The sequence below is a fragment of the Uloborus diversus genome, chromosome 10 (assembly GCF_026930045.1).
Source record: "Uloborus diversus isolate 005 chromosome 10, Udiv.v.3.1, whole genome shotgun sequence".
In the NCBI taxonomy this organism is placed as follows: Eukaryota; Metazoa; Arthropoda; class Arachnida; order Araneae; family Uloboridae; genus Uloborus; species Uloborus diversus.
Window position 1 is genome coordinate 47,984,317 of NC_072740.1, and position 12,263 is coordinate 47,996,579.

Here is a 12,263-nt window from a genome sequence, read left to right on the forward strand (position 1 = left end):
CCATTGTGAGATTGAAAAAAAAATAAAAAAAATCTACCTTAGATAACTTCAAAATAAAACTAAATTCACAACTTAATGGGATACCTTTTGATGGACAATATTTTGATCTTTCAGTGGACAAAAAACTAGTTTTTGTTCAGATATTGATCAAGAATTTTTCATCTCCTTAGGGATATAGCTCAAAGCTTGTTTTAAAAGATGTCTGCAATGTTGAATCTTGGCTAAATGCTCAGGCACATATTGATGGGAATGTAATGAAAAAATACAATTGGGGTATTGGCTATGAACAATTAATCAAAATTGCTCATGAGATAGATATTGATTATTTAAATCCTAAATCATTCCAACAAAGGAGATTTGTACAATGTTAGGTTTTGGTTTACAAGGCTTTTGAAAGGGACTTTCGAGTGTTTTTCACCAACCTACAACAGAAACGCAGGACTTCTAATTTTAAAAGGAATAATGCTGAAGCAAGAACTTACTCGTTGGAGCTAAACTGATCTTGATTTCATCTTCCAATTACTAGCTGCAAGAGACATCCTGGAATTGGTCACAAACTTCAGTTGCACAGTCCAAAATGTAAATGCATATATTTGGACAATTTTTCATTGCTTTGAGAGTTTCATGAAGTCTCTAGTTGAAATGGAAGCAGAAATGACAGCTGGAAGTGTAAAAGGAGCTAATTTCCCTTCACTCTTCAAAGAAATTGAAGATTTCAAAATCAACATTATCAAGACTGTTGATGATGATTGTTCCCGAAAAACAAGAAGTTGTCAAGCACTAAAGAATGTCCCACAAAATGAGTGTTTCTTACTCCTGAGGAAAAGAATTAAAAATCTCTACTCAATAATTATCAAACAACTCAAGCATAGGATAAGTGAGCTGAACATTGTCAAGTATATGAGACAGTGCTTCACTAGCGAACAACTTTTGAACCCTACAAAAGAGTCAAATGAAGATCCTCTATTTGTGGAAGAGTAACTACAATTTCTCGCTGAATGGGTGAGTATAAACAGAAAAGAATTAAAGTATACTGATAAGAAATGCCTTTTTGATCAATGGAAGACTTTGAAAGAGGACATTTTGAAAATGGAGTTCAGCGAAAAAGTTATGAACTCTGAAAGTAAACCAACAATTATAGAATTAGACAGTGGGGTAATAAAAGAAGCTTTTACTAATTCGGATGTGTGCACTGATGTGCTAGAGCTAGTCTACCTCATGGGAAACTGCTTGAAAATCTGCAGTGAGTCTGTATGTGAATCTGTTGGTTCTGTGAATGGAAACCACATCAATAACCTAACTTTAAAATTTGACTCTTTCATGAAGTTTTCATATTGTGGAATGGATCTCCGCTACATAGAGCAACAGAACTGTTAAGAGAATCTCTAAACAGACATTTTCATGGTGGAGCTTATCACTTTACTTGTTTTTCATCAAAAAAGAGACTTAAAATTTATAAAACATCCAAAATAATTGACAACATTTGCAAAGACAGTGGGAGATTGCAATTTCTGAATTGTTAGTTAAACACAAAAGTTAACCAAAATATTTATTGGTTAATGTGCATTTGTTAATAAATACTATGTATAAAACTTAGCTTATGGGGGGGATATAATTAATAGAAACAAAATTAAAAGTAGTTTTGTACATTATTATTGCTCTTTGTTATATTAAAAGTCTGACAGTCATGAACAACTTTTGTTAGTAAAAAATTTTGACTAGAGTTAAAGTGCCATGTTTTTCTTTAACTTTCATCATTAAAAAAAAAAAAAAAAACTTTGAAGGTCTATAAAGGCTGGTAGAAAAGAAACAACAAATTCATAGCTCATAGCATGATTTAACTTTATCTTGATTTTTATTTGGAGCTGTTCTTAAGTTGTAAAATATAGTCATATTTAATGAGTCAAACAGAAATATAAGATTGCATGCTACAAATTTATATTCAAATGCTTTTTTAGCACTTAAAACTTTTCTCTTACTACTCTGTTTTGGCCGAGTACCAAGTACATGCAGATTACTCAGTATATCACTTGTGACTTCTATATCACAGAATTTTCTATACGTATGGCAATATTTAATTAATTCTCAAATTGATATATATTGTAAAATTTTGGGAAAATTTTCACATGGATTGGGGGAAATTTCAATAAGGAAACATTTTCCGCACTCCTGCTTGATATATGCTCAAAACATTTACAAATCAACCACGAACCTTATTAAACATTTTAAAATCTGTATGAAATTGAAATCAATTTAATCAGCAAAGTACAATATCCTTGAAAAAAAGAAATATAGGTTGCTCTTGTAAAGCCCAGTAGTCAATGAATCAACATTTATTAAACACATAGGGTCATATAGTAGAACACTGATATAATGCACACTTTTGGATCTGAGGATTTGTGATACATAGGTTTTGGAATTACAGCGAAAATTCGGTGAGTCGAATTTCGATGAGCCAAAACTTCGATAAGCTGAAGTGAATCTTTATTCCTGTCTAACTGAATGGAGTTTTATTGTTATTTCTTTTCGATAAGCCGAAGTTCGTTAAGTTGAAATATTCGTTATGTCGAATTTTATTTCATGATTGTCGTCAAATTTCTATTGCTAAAGTGACTTTGTAAGAAAAAATTGTGTTTTTTTTTCTCTCCCCAAAAAGTATGAACAAAAGAAAGAAATCTGCACTATTGCATTATATCAAAAGGCGTCTTGACAAAGTGGGTCTAATACATTTCTGAAACCGATTAAAAACTTGCGGGTAATAACTGCTTTTCATTTTAAAGTATTGTTGACTTAATTTCTTCTGGTAGAAAAGAAAAACCTGAATATTGGGGAAACCAAAGGTGTTTTAGCACAGCCAAAAATGAGATGGAAAAAATTACAGGGAGAGGTGCATACATTTGAGATTTTGGAAAAATCCATTTTTGTGTAAAGGGGGAGGGGAGGATGGAGGGTTACTGAATGGAAGAGCTATTTTTGGGATTTTGTGGTAATATACGAAGTTGCTGGTCTTTCCAAGACCGACCTTTTTCTTTCATTGTAATATAAATAGAATGCGGTGCCATTTCATTGATTCTTGAAAGTTTGGGATCAAATTTTCAAATAGAATAAGGGAAAACTTAAAATTTTAAACTTTCAAGAAAAACTTGAGTTCAATTGTGGCGTAGAAAAGAAGGAGGAAATTTCATTAATATTTCCCCTCAAATTTTCAATAATTAAAAAAAAAATGTTTGGATTGGTGGTATGAGGGAAAAAAACGGTGCAAGAAAAGCAGCAGATGTATTGCGCGTTTTTACATAATCCCGTCCGAATGTTCTCAACTCCCTCTTAATGCTTTAAAAGTATCCTAGGACTATTTAATGAATAAACAAATTTCTGTTCAAAGCAATGTTTGATAAGAGATTTTTTTTTTAAATATCTTTTTTGGTAAGTTTTCGGTATTATTATATACAACCATAAAACTATAAATTCATTTTGCAACCTATACAAACTCTTGAATTTATTAAATTGTGTACGTTAATTATGTCAAGTATATATCATCGCTGCAGAGCAACAGTAAGGGATCCAATCCCAGGAATAGCTGCAAGATATTCTACTAATCCTTTCAGGTGACGATTTATCTTTGATACATTATCCTATCACTTTTTTCCCTCATATTATGAATTTAATGAATTTCAGCGGTAATATTTAATTTTATTCTATCGTTTTATATTCGTATTCAATAAGCCGAATTTTCAATAATTCTAACTTTAGTTAACTTTATGGTTTGCATAACAGCTGCATTTGTAAGAACCATCAGGTACTTTTTTTTTACTGTAAATACTAATTTTCTTCATAACGTAAGCTCAAATAGGTTAATTGAATGATCGGAAATAAAGAATAGCAACTTTACATGTTGCCCCTACTAGTGACAAAGTTTGTCCCAAACATATCCCATGCTCACGAATAATGTAATTTTGAAGCAGCAAAAAATGTTACTGGGGTCATTCCACGTCAAGTGATCCAAAGTTTTTTCATCACATTTTTGGATTGCTTTGAAATTTGACTCATTGATTGTACCCTTCAAGGTAATTGGGTAAGACCAAATTTTATTTTTTTTATTTATGAGACGCTTGAACATAAAATGGACGATAACTCAGCATCAAATATAGATAGACATATTTGGTAAAAAGCATTTTAAAGCACATTAGTTGCTGTTCAATATGATATGCAGCATGACTAATTTTGTAAAAAATTTCATTTTTAAAAATTTAAATTTAAAATTGAAATTATTTAAATTTAAATAATTTAAATTTAAAACATATAATGAATTTTTTTTTTCAATTCCAAAAAAATTTTTTTTATCTTTATTTGTACAAAATTTTAACTTGGGATCTCAATGGGATCATATTTTTATGAATTTTTTAATAAAATTTGACTTAATAAATAATAATATTTTCCAGATTCTATTTAGTTAAATATGGGGCTCTCTGACTGGTGATGGTCTAGTGAGTAGTAAGTAAACATAACTATGCTTGATATGAGCTGGGATGAACTTGTAGATTGGTAAGCATGCCCCCCCCCCACCACTTCTTATCTTTTTTTTTTTTTAAACTTTTAAAAATTTTAAAAATAACTCGAAAAGAAAAGCTGGTATGTAAGAGTAATAATCAAAACGAACATTGCCAAACATCAAAAGAGACTGAGGCTCATAAATGGTGGGTGGGGGGGGATCACAAACACTAAAAGTTGGGAAAACTTTAACAGACAAAAAGAATCAGGGTATATTGTAGATATGCTGTATGCTCTCAAACATTGAGTAGACATATTATGTACATGATAGATACACATATTGTGTATAATGGTTTGCTGGGAGTATACCCTCAGAAAAATTGTTGGGAACATCACTGAATAGACCCCCACTCATTTGCAGCTTTTTTTTTTCTTTTTTGGAAAGTGGGGTGGTAGAGTGAGGGAGGGGGGAGACAATCTGGAATGATGCTTAACATGGAAAGTTATGCTCAAAAGAGCAAAGTTTGTTTGATATATAACTGCTTTTAATATATGTATAGATAGATTTTGTTGCATTACTCTCTTCACAAAAGAAATTAAAAAGAGAACAAGCAATAAAAAAAAGTAAAAACAGCTGTTCTCCAGATATTGTAGAAAGTTATGTGTGGACAGACATATGATCTGATACTTTGATTTATTTGTAGTTTTGTGTGAAAATAATGGAAAAACATTAAAACAACATGGAGGAAACACTATTTTGCTATGATCTTGGAGCAAACTATTTTTTTCCTCCCTCCGAAATTGAGGGTTGGTGCTGGGGTAGAGGGTAGGGAATGAAATAAATCATAACTTTCCTTATCAGATTTTGACAGGGGTCTGTCCAGGATTTTTCACAGGGTCTGTTTTTTGTAAAAATCAATTTATTTTGTGAAAAATCAAATTTTGCAAAAAAAAAAAAAATGTAAAAACGATATTTTTGAATTTTGAGATGGCGCAACTGCATCACTGACAATTAAAGTTGAGTGATTTCTCTCTTTTCTGTTGAGAATACCATTCTTGAGTGTTTTTCGAGTATTGGGGTACATCGCTCTCTGAGAGATGCACCCCTCAAGTATCAATATTTATTTACTATTCTAACATTATGTTAAATAATACTAGAAATGTTATATGTATAGTATTTAAAGTAATTGTAACAAAGAAATTCAGGCAGGGGTTCAGCATTGAACCACTTTTTGAACCAAGACATTGTGTAAGAGCACAGAACTTCATTTAAAACTTAGAAATTCCGTGATTTTTACAAAAATAAAAAAATGTTTTATATGTTTACCTCCTAACAAAGCGTACTAAACATAGAAAATTCGAAAAATCAGTTTCCCATAGTGGATGCAAAGAGATTGCAATCCTCAAAGTAAAAACATCAAAAGTATAAAAACGGCTTGTAAAATAAATATTTTTGATGAAATTATTTTAGAATTGCAGTTTAGAGTCCTATGATAGTCATATCTTTAATGTCTGGACACAGTTGAATCAAAAAATAAAAATAAAATAAAGTAAAAAATGAACCATCGATTCAGTATTTAAATTTTTGATTCATAAATGAAAATGGAATTCCGCTTTAAAAACTTGAAATAAGCGTTGTTATAAAAATAAAGAGACTTTTCATTTATTTGCACCTTAATAAAGTGAAGTTAGCTTGAAAAAAGAACAAAATATGATTCTCATATCGAATGTAAAAAGACTGTGCTTTTCAAAATGTAGGCATCTAAAGAAAAAAATGATAAATAAAAGAGTTTATTTAAAATTAAATATCCTTTTTAGCATCGAAAAATCAAGCCCATATAACTTTCTCTCAAAATAACAATTAAACATCGCCCCACCAAACGCTAAGTGGCGAAAAACAGTTAAACATCGCATCTACACCTACCAGACGCTAAGTGGCGATAAGTTTAAAGTTGGTAATCCTATCTGAAGCAATCACATTCCTCCTTCCCCCCCTCCCTGTCCTTTAAATCAGGAGCGGGGAGAAAAGTGCTTACCACTGCTGAAGGTTGACCCTTTTTCAGAAGTTTACAACAACACCGCTGCATAAAACAAACAAGCAAAATGATAAACCAAACTGACTTTCAGCTGTTAATTTCTTTCAAAGAAATCAACAACAAACATTATATTTATTTGGCCTTAGTATTTATTTATCGCTTGCAGGAACATAACAAGAGTGCAGATTTTTTTTTCTTTTGCAAAATTAGCACATATTGTATAAGTTGAACCCTCTAATTTAACTTTAAAAAAGGTTCCAAACATTATCGTTTTTATGCACGGAAATATGCTGCGTTATTTTGATTTGAGATTTGTTCTTCCAATAAACAATTTATGAAAGACCCGTTTTTGTTTATCAGAATTTTGTGAAGGGTCCATTTTGGTTGGTCGGGATTTTGTGAAAGGCCCGTTTTGGTTGATCGGATTTTTGTGAAGGGTCTGTTAACGAACCCAAATTTCCTCCGGCTAGACCCCTGATTGAATTAATCAAGTACACTTTTGTGAAGTTAAGATCTAAAAAAAAAACACTTGGTCTGCAAAAAAAAAGAAAACATATGGGGTAAAAATAATTCTCAATTCAATCCCTAGGTAAAGCGTGATACTAGTATAGTGTTAATCGTATGTATGGGTAGGGGGGATTGTCTTGTTTTAAAGAACATTTACCACATTTAAATAAATTTACTATTCATTATGTTTTATTTTATTTTTTTACATTTTGAAAACTAAAAAGAAAAAAAAAATTTAAAAAAATTTAAAGTGGTGGTGTTGTGGGGAGGAGGCAGGGGGGCTTACCAATCTACAAGTTCATGCCCGTTCATTTCAACCATAGTCATATTTACTTACTACTTATTTGACCATCACCCCAGTAAGAGAATCTCATATTTAACTAAACAGAATTTGAAAATTATCTTTATTTCTTAAGTTAAATTTTATTCAAAAATTCATAAAAATATGATCCTGTTGAGATCTCAACTTGAAACTTTGCACAAATAAAGATAAAATACACAACATTTTTGGGGAATTTTTTTAAAAACCATTATGTGTATTCTGAGAAATTTAAATTTTAGTTTTTAAGAATGAAAATTTTTACAAAATTAGTCATGTTGCATATCATATTAAACAGAAACTAATGTACTTTAAAATGCTTTTTACCAAATCTTTCTATCTGTATTTGGTGCTGAGTTATTATCCACTTTATGTTCAGGCATCCATGAAAAAATGAGGGTTTTTCCAAAAATCAAAGTCTTATAAATGAAAAAATAAAAGAGATAAAAATCTAAAAATTTGAACTTTTGATTACCTTGAAGGGTACAATCGATGAGCCAAATTTCAAAGAAATCCAAAAATGTGAGTATAAAAATTTCTCAAATTTTGGATCACTTGACACAGGCCGAGGACTGCTGATGGCCTTTGAAAAAAGTGAGAAAGGTGACAAATTTGAAAACAAAGGTGACTAAAAGGTGACAAAAAAAAGTAACTAAAAGGTGACCAAAAGCAATTTGTTAAGAACTCAAAAACCAGAAAAGGATTATCTCTTTTTACTAACTTTTACCAAAATAGCCTATATGCTTTTTGTAAAGATTTCTACAGTTTCACTTTCAATAGATGTTTTAATTTTTTTCCATTTTCTTAGTTTCTTCTTCACAATCCTTTCTTTTTTGCTCTTCTTTTTGCTTCTGTTTCAATTCCAAATCCTTTTTCCTTTTACATTCCTCCATGTATGTTGTGTAATTTGCGTGTGCTTGTTGTGCACATTTAATCATTTCTGGACCAATTGGTAAAGGAAGCAAATAAGGATATTCTTTTACAGCGTCTTTAACTATAAGTATGCTGTTTAAAAATCTTTCAGTCCTTACTGTCTTATTTTCACCTAAAAGATGCTTTGAAATGGAAAATAGTCTTTCAATGTCAGCATTACCATGTGATAATGCAAATGAAGCTTTTATCACCTTAGAAACATTGGGAAACTTTAGAAGATTGGAAGTTGAGTCCTTTTTTGAAATGTGCTGCTGCCAGTAGATATCAATGGTTTTGTTTTTGGATGCTTCATCAGCTTTTTCCAGCTGCAAAAGTTTCCATTCATCTTGCAACCTATCGAGTGGAACATTAAAAGGCATGATTTTGGTAATCTTTATCAAATCCTTACAGCTTCTAGATTTACTTCTCTCTTTTGGATCCAAAAATTTGAAACTTTTCAGTAACCCGTTTGATATGCAACTTTCTTCTATTACATACTTGCATGCAGTCACACAATGCTTTTTAAAACCTCTTAAAAACATAGCCTTTTCATTTTCTTTCAGTTTTGACAGTTCATCTGTCACCTATCCACTAGCAACGAGATCTTCAAGAGGTAGTCTGTTACCAACTACAAAAAGTTTATCCGGGTCTACGTTTGAAAAATCAACTTTCTTTATGACAGCGGCTTTAATAACTCGAGCCATAAAAGTTTGAACAATGGTCTCTATTTCTTGGTACAATTTGTGCATCATAGGCGCTTGGCATTGAAAGCGTTTCGTGAACTGCATAAACAAATCAGCAGATGAAAAGATAAAATGCAGCTCAGCTTTTATAGAAGGTCTTTTTAAAACATTTGCAACAGCTTTATATGACCTGCATTGCATAGCTAAATTCTTTTTCAAAGGCACATGTTTAAAAAAATAATACTGAAGAGCATTCCACTGTTCCTGTAGTCTGTTTGCTGCAGGTCCAAGAGTAAGCCAATGGGTAGTTATGTGTTTCAGGAACTTCTGATGAGGTGTATTTAGTTGAGCTTGCACTTCTTCGAAGTCCTCCTAACGAGAAGACCAACCATCAAAATAGCTATAAGTACTAAGAAGTTCAGATGCTTCTTCACCTAAATACTGCAATGCTTTGACATACGCATTATGCATTGTATGAATACTGCAAGTACCAATATTTATTAGGCTTTTTTCTCGTGTCTCAAGGATAATAGTGTCAAACAACCTAAAAACCTTTTTATTAACATAAGGACCATCCAAAGGAAAGCATGAGACATTTATTCATTGATAATTACTTTCGGTAAGTGCTTCACATAGCTCCTCAATCGAAATTTCACCAACTGCCTTGCTCAAGAAGAAAGTTTTGAGATGCCTTGCTGTGATGCAACATTGGTTTCAGACCAATATTTTGTTGTCCGTTGCAGTTCTTTTTTGTATTTGACATTGGTAGTTTCATCAAAGCTCAAAGTATAATAGGATAAGCATGCTTCTTTTAACATACATTCCCGAAAATAAGGAGCAAGTCCATCTGTAGAAGGGATAGAAAGACTGGTTCTGCTCATAGGGTGCAATTGCAAGCGATAAAAAAAATGCCCCGATTTCCCGATAGCATAGTTATTTTTCTTAAACAACAACAAGGTGGGGGGGGGGCATATTTAAGGCTATTTTTTAAATTAATTTCACTGTTAAAGCTACCATTCAGATACTTTTCAAAGATTTAATTATTTAAAAAAAAAAAATTCCTACGACGAATTTCAAAAAAGCTGAGAAAGTTGACAAAAGTTGCAAAAGGTGACGAAAAGTAACCAAATTTTCAAAAGGTGAGAAAGGTGACTGACTCCTCGCCCTGCTTGACATGGAATGACTCATTGATATTAATTCCAAGTAAAAGCAACAAGTAACAAAACTCATAACAGAAATCAAATTCTGTACAAAAATCGGGATTCCAGAAATTAAATCTTTTTGAACAAAGAAAAAAAATTTAATTGTGTGATTTTTTGCAAAAAAACATTATTTAAATTTCCTTCTTTTTAAAATATTTATACTTAAATTTTCTTGCTGAAATGTTCCACATTTTTTTCAGACAGTAGAGTCTCGTCATATGCTGGTTTTTGATTTCCCCCCCAATTTTCCTTCTAAATATAAGCAACGTCTGGTCGACTAGAGATGAATTTATATACATATGTGGGTATATATGTTACATTATTAAAGCTTAATCAAACATGCCTTCTTTTGGACTTTTCAATGTAAATTATTTGTCTTAATTTAAAGACAAATGCAAAAAAAAAAAACCGAAAAGCAAGAGATTCTAGGTGCTATTGTTTGAAATTTGGCAAAGAAAAATAGAATTTTGATATGAAAATCTGAATACCAAAGACTAATGTAAGTAAATTCTTGGTTGTTGAACTAGAACTCTTATAAAAATTCAGACACGAAAAATGAAGATTGGAAGGAAAATTAGTAATATCAAGCTCACCTTTTTAGATGCACTGTAAACAGCTTCACTGTACAGTGGAGTTGAGGACAGCCTAAGGAAGATTGCCACAGTAAAGAACACAAGGGCTCATTTGCCATTAAAATCAGATAAACCTAAGAAGAGAAAAACAAACTTAAGATGATATAAGATAATCTGGTTTTGGAGTTTTTAAACATAATTCGAATTTTGAAAACATGAAAGTATTAACATTTAATTAACTGCAGAAAAATAAAATCGATCCATGTTAAAGTCCTCAAAACCATATTTAGTTACACATAACTGCCTCTCATTAATTGACTAGCAGCAAAAATTGTGTGATAAACACAAAAAGAAATAACTAAAAATGTATCAAACAAATACAGAAAGTATGCAATTAATGTGGAAATGAAAAATAGTTTGTGTGTTGTGTTGTGTGTTGGTGGGGGGACAGAGAGATTCTGTTTATTTAACAGATTAATAATTTCTCTATACCATGGTTCGATATTTACGCTTCTGCTTTCTTTGTGATAAATAGGTTACCTGAAAATGCCCTGAAATAGGTTAGGCAGCTGCATTTGCTTCAAGGTGAAAAGCGCTTGAATCTGACGAACATAAAGCTAAACATTGAAACCTTATTTGAAATCTACCCAGTGAAAAGGTGTACCTTGAAATGGGGAAAATGAACATATAAGATTTCTTTTTTCAATTTTAATTCCCAATGTTTCCTGTTTTTTCAGACTTGAATTTAAAGATAGAATATACTAATGAAAAATATACTATTGATTTTGAAAAGTATGTCAATGATCTTAATTACGCATTTTTCTTAAAAAATGGGTTGTTTTTAAGAAAAGCTTAAAAATTTTAAATTTTATTTTTAAGTTTAAGAGTGACTGGGTAATGTAGCTTTGTGTGTGTTTTTTACATTTTCTTCAAAATAAAATTAGGCATTTATATTTTCAGTAATATTGGTGCTCAAATGTGCTAACTTAAGATAGGGGTCAGTTAATATTTAGGGAGGTGGAGGGGGGGCAAAAAAGGTTGGGAATGTGCTAACACTACAAAGCTGAAGAAAACTGATGAAGAGAGAACAATTCCCTACAGCCTGGTTCTTTCTGGGCAATCCAATATGTAGAGGCAGCGAAGACATCACAGAAAGTTACTTCAACTTTCATGTACTCTACACGTGGGGTTAACATGTGCTTTTGCATGGAGCACACGTTTCTACTTGACATTAAATAGGTGCTGTTTCTCCTTGATACAACTCAACATATTCCAAACAATACCATGCAATGGATTAGCAAGTTCTGGGAACAATTTTAAATCTGTGCTGATCCTAGACAATAAGATATGTACCACCCATACAGAGGTTAGGTACTTCCCCATTTTTCTTTTTTAAAAATATCTGCAGTGGACCCGAGAAAACTATTTAATAATGATTTTAAATTCAACAGATTGTTTAAAGCTCTTTAATTACTTATAAGAAGTAAATATGATTCAGAGATAGAGCAAAATATGGTTCTTATCTCTATTAAAATAACATGAAT

General features: G+C 31.5%; 1 long non-coding RNA gene across 4 annotated transcripts in view; it reads right to left on the bottom strand.

Annotated features, from left to right (window-relative positions):
• LOC129231514 (uncharacterized) overlaps positions 1 to 12,263 on the bottom strand; it is a 37,545-nt gene that overhangs the window by 14,301 nt on the left and 10,981 nt on the right. For all 4 annotated transcript variants that reach the window (XR_008581259.1, XR_008581260.1, XR_008581261.1 and 1 more), the window contains exon 3: positions 10,741 to 10,853. This is a non-coding gene — a long non-coding RNA (uncharacterized LOC129231514). The remainder of the gene's footprint in view (positions 1 to 10,740; positions 10,854 to 12,263) is intronic.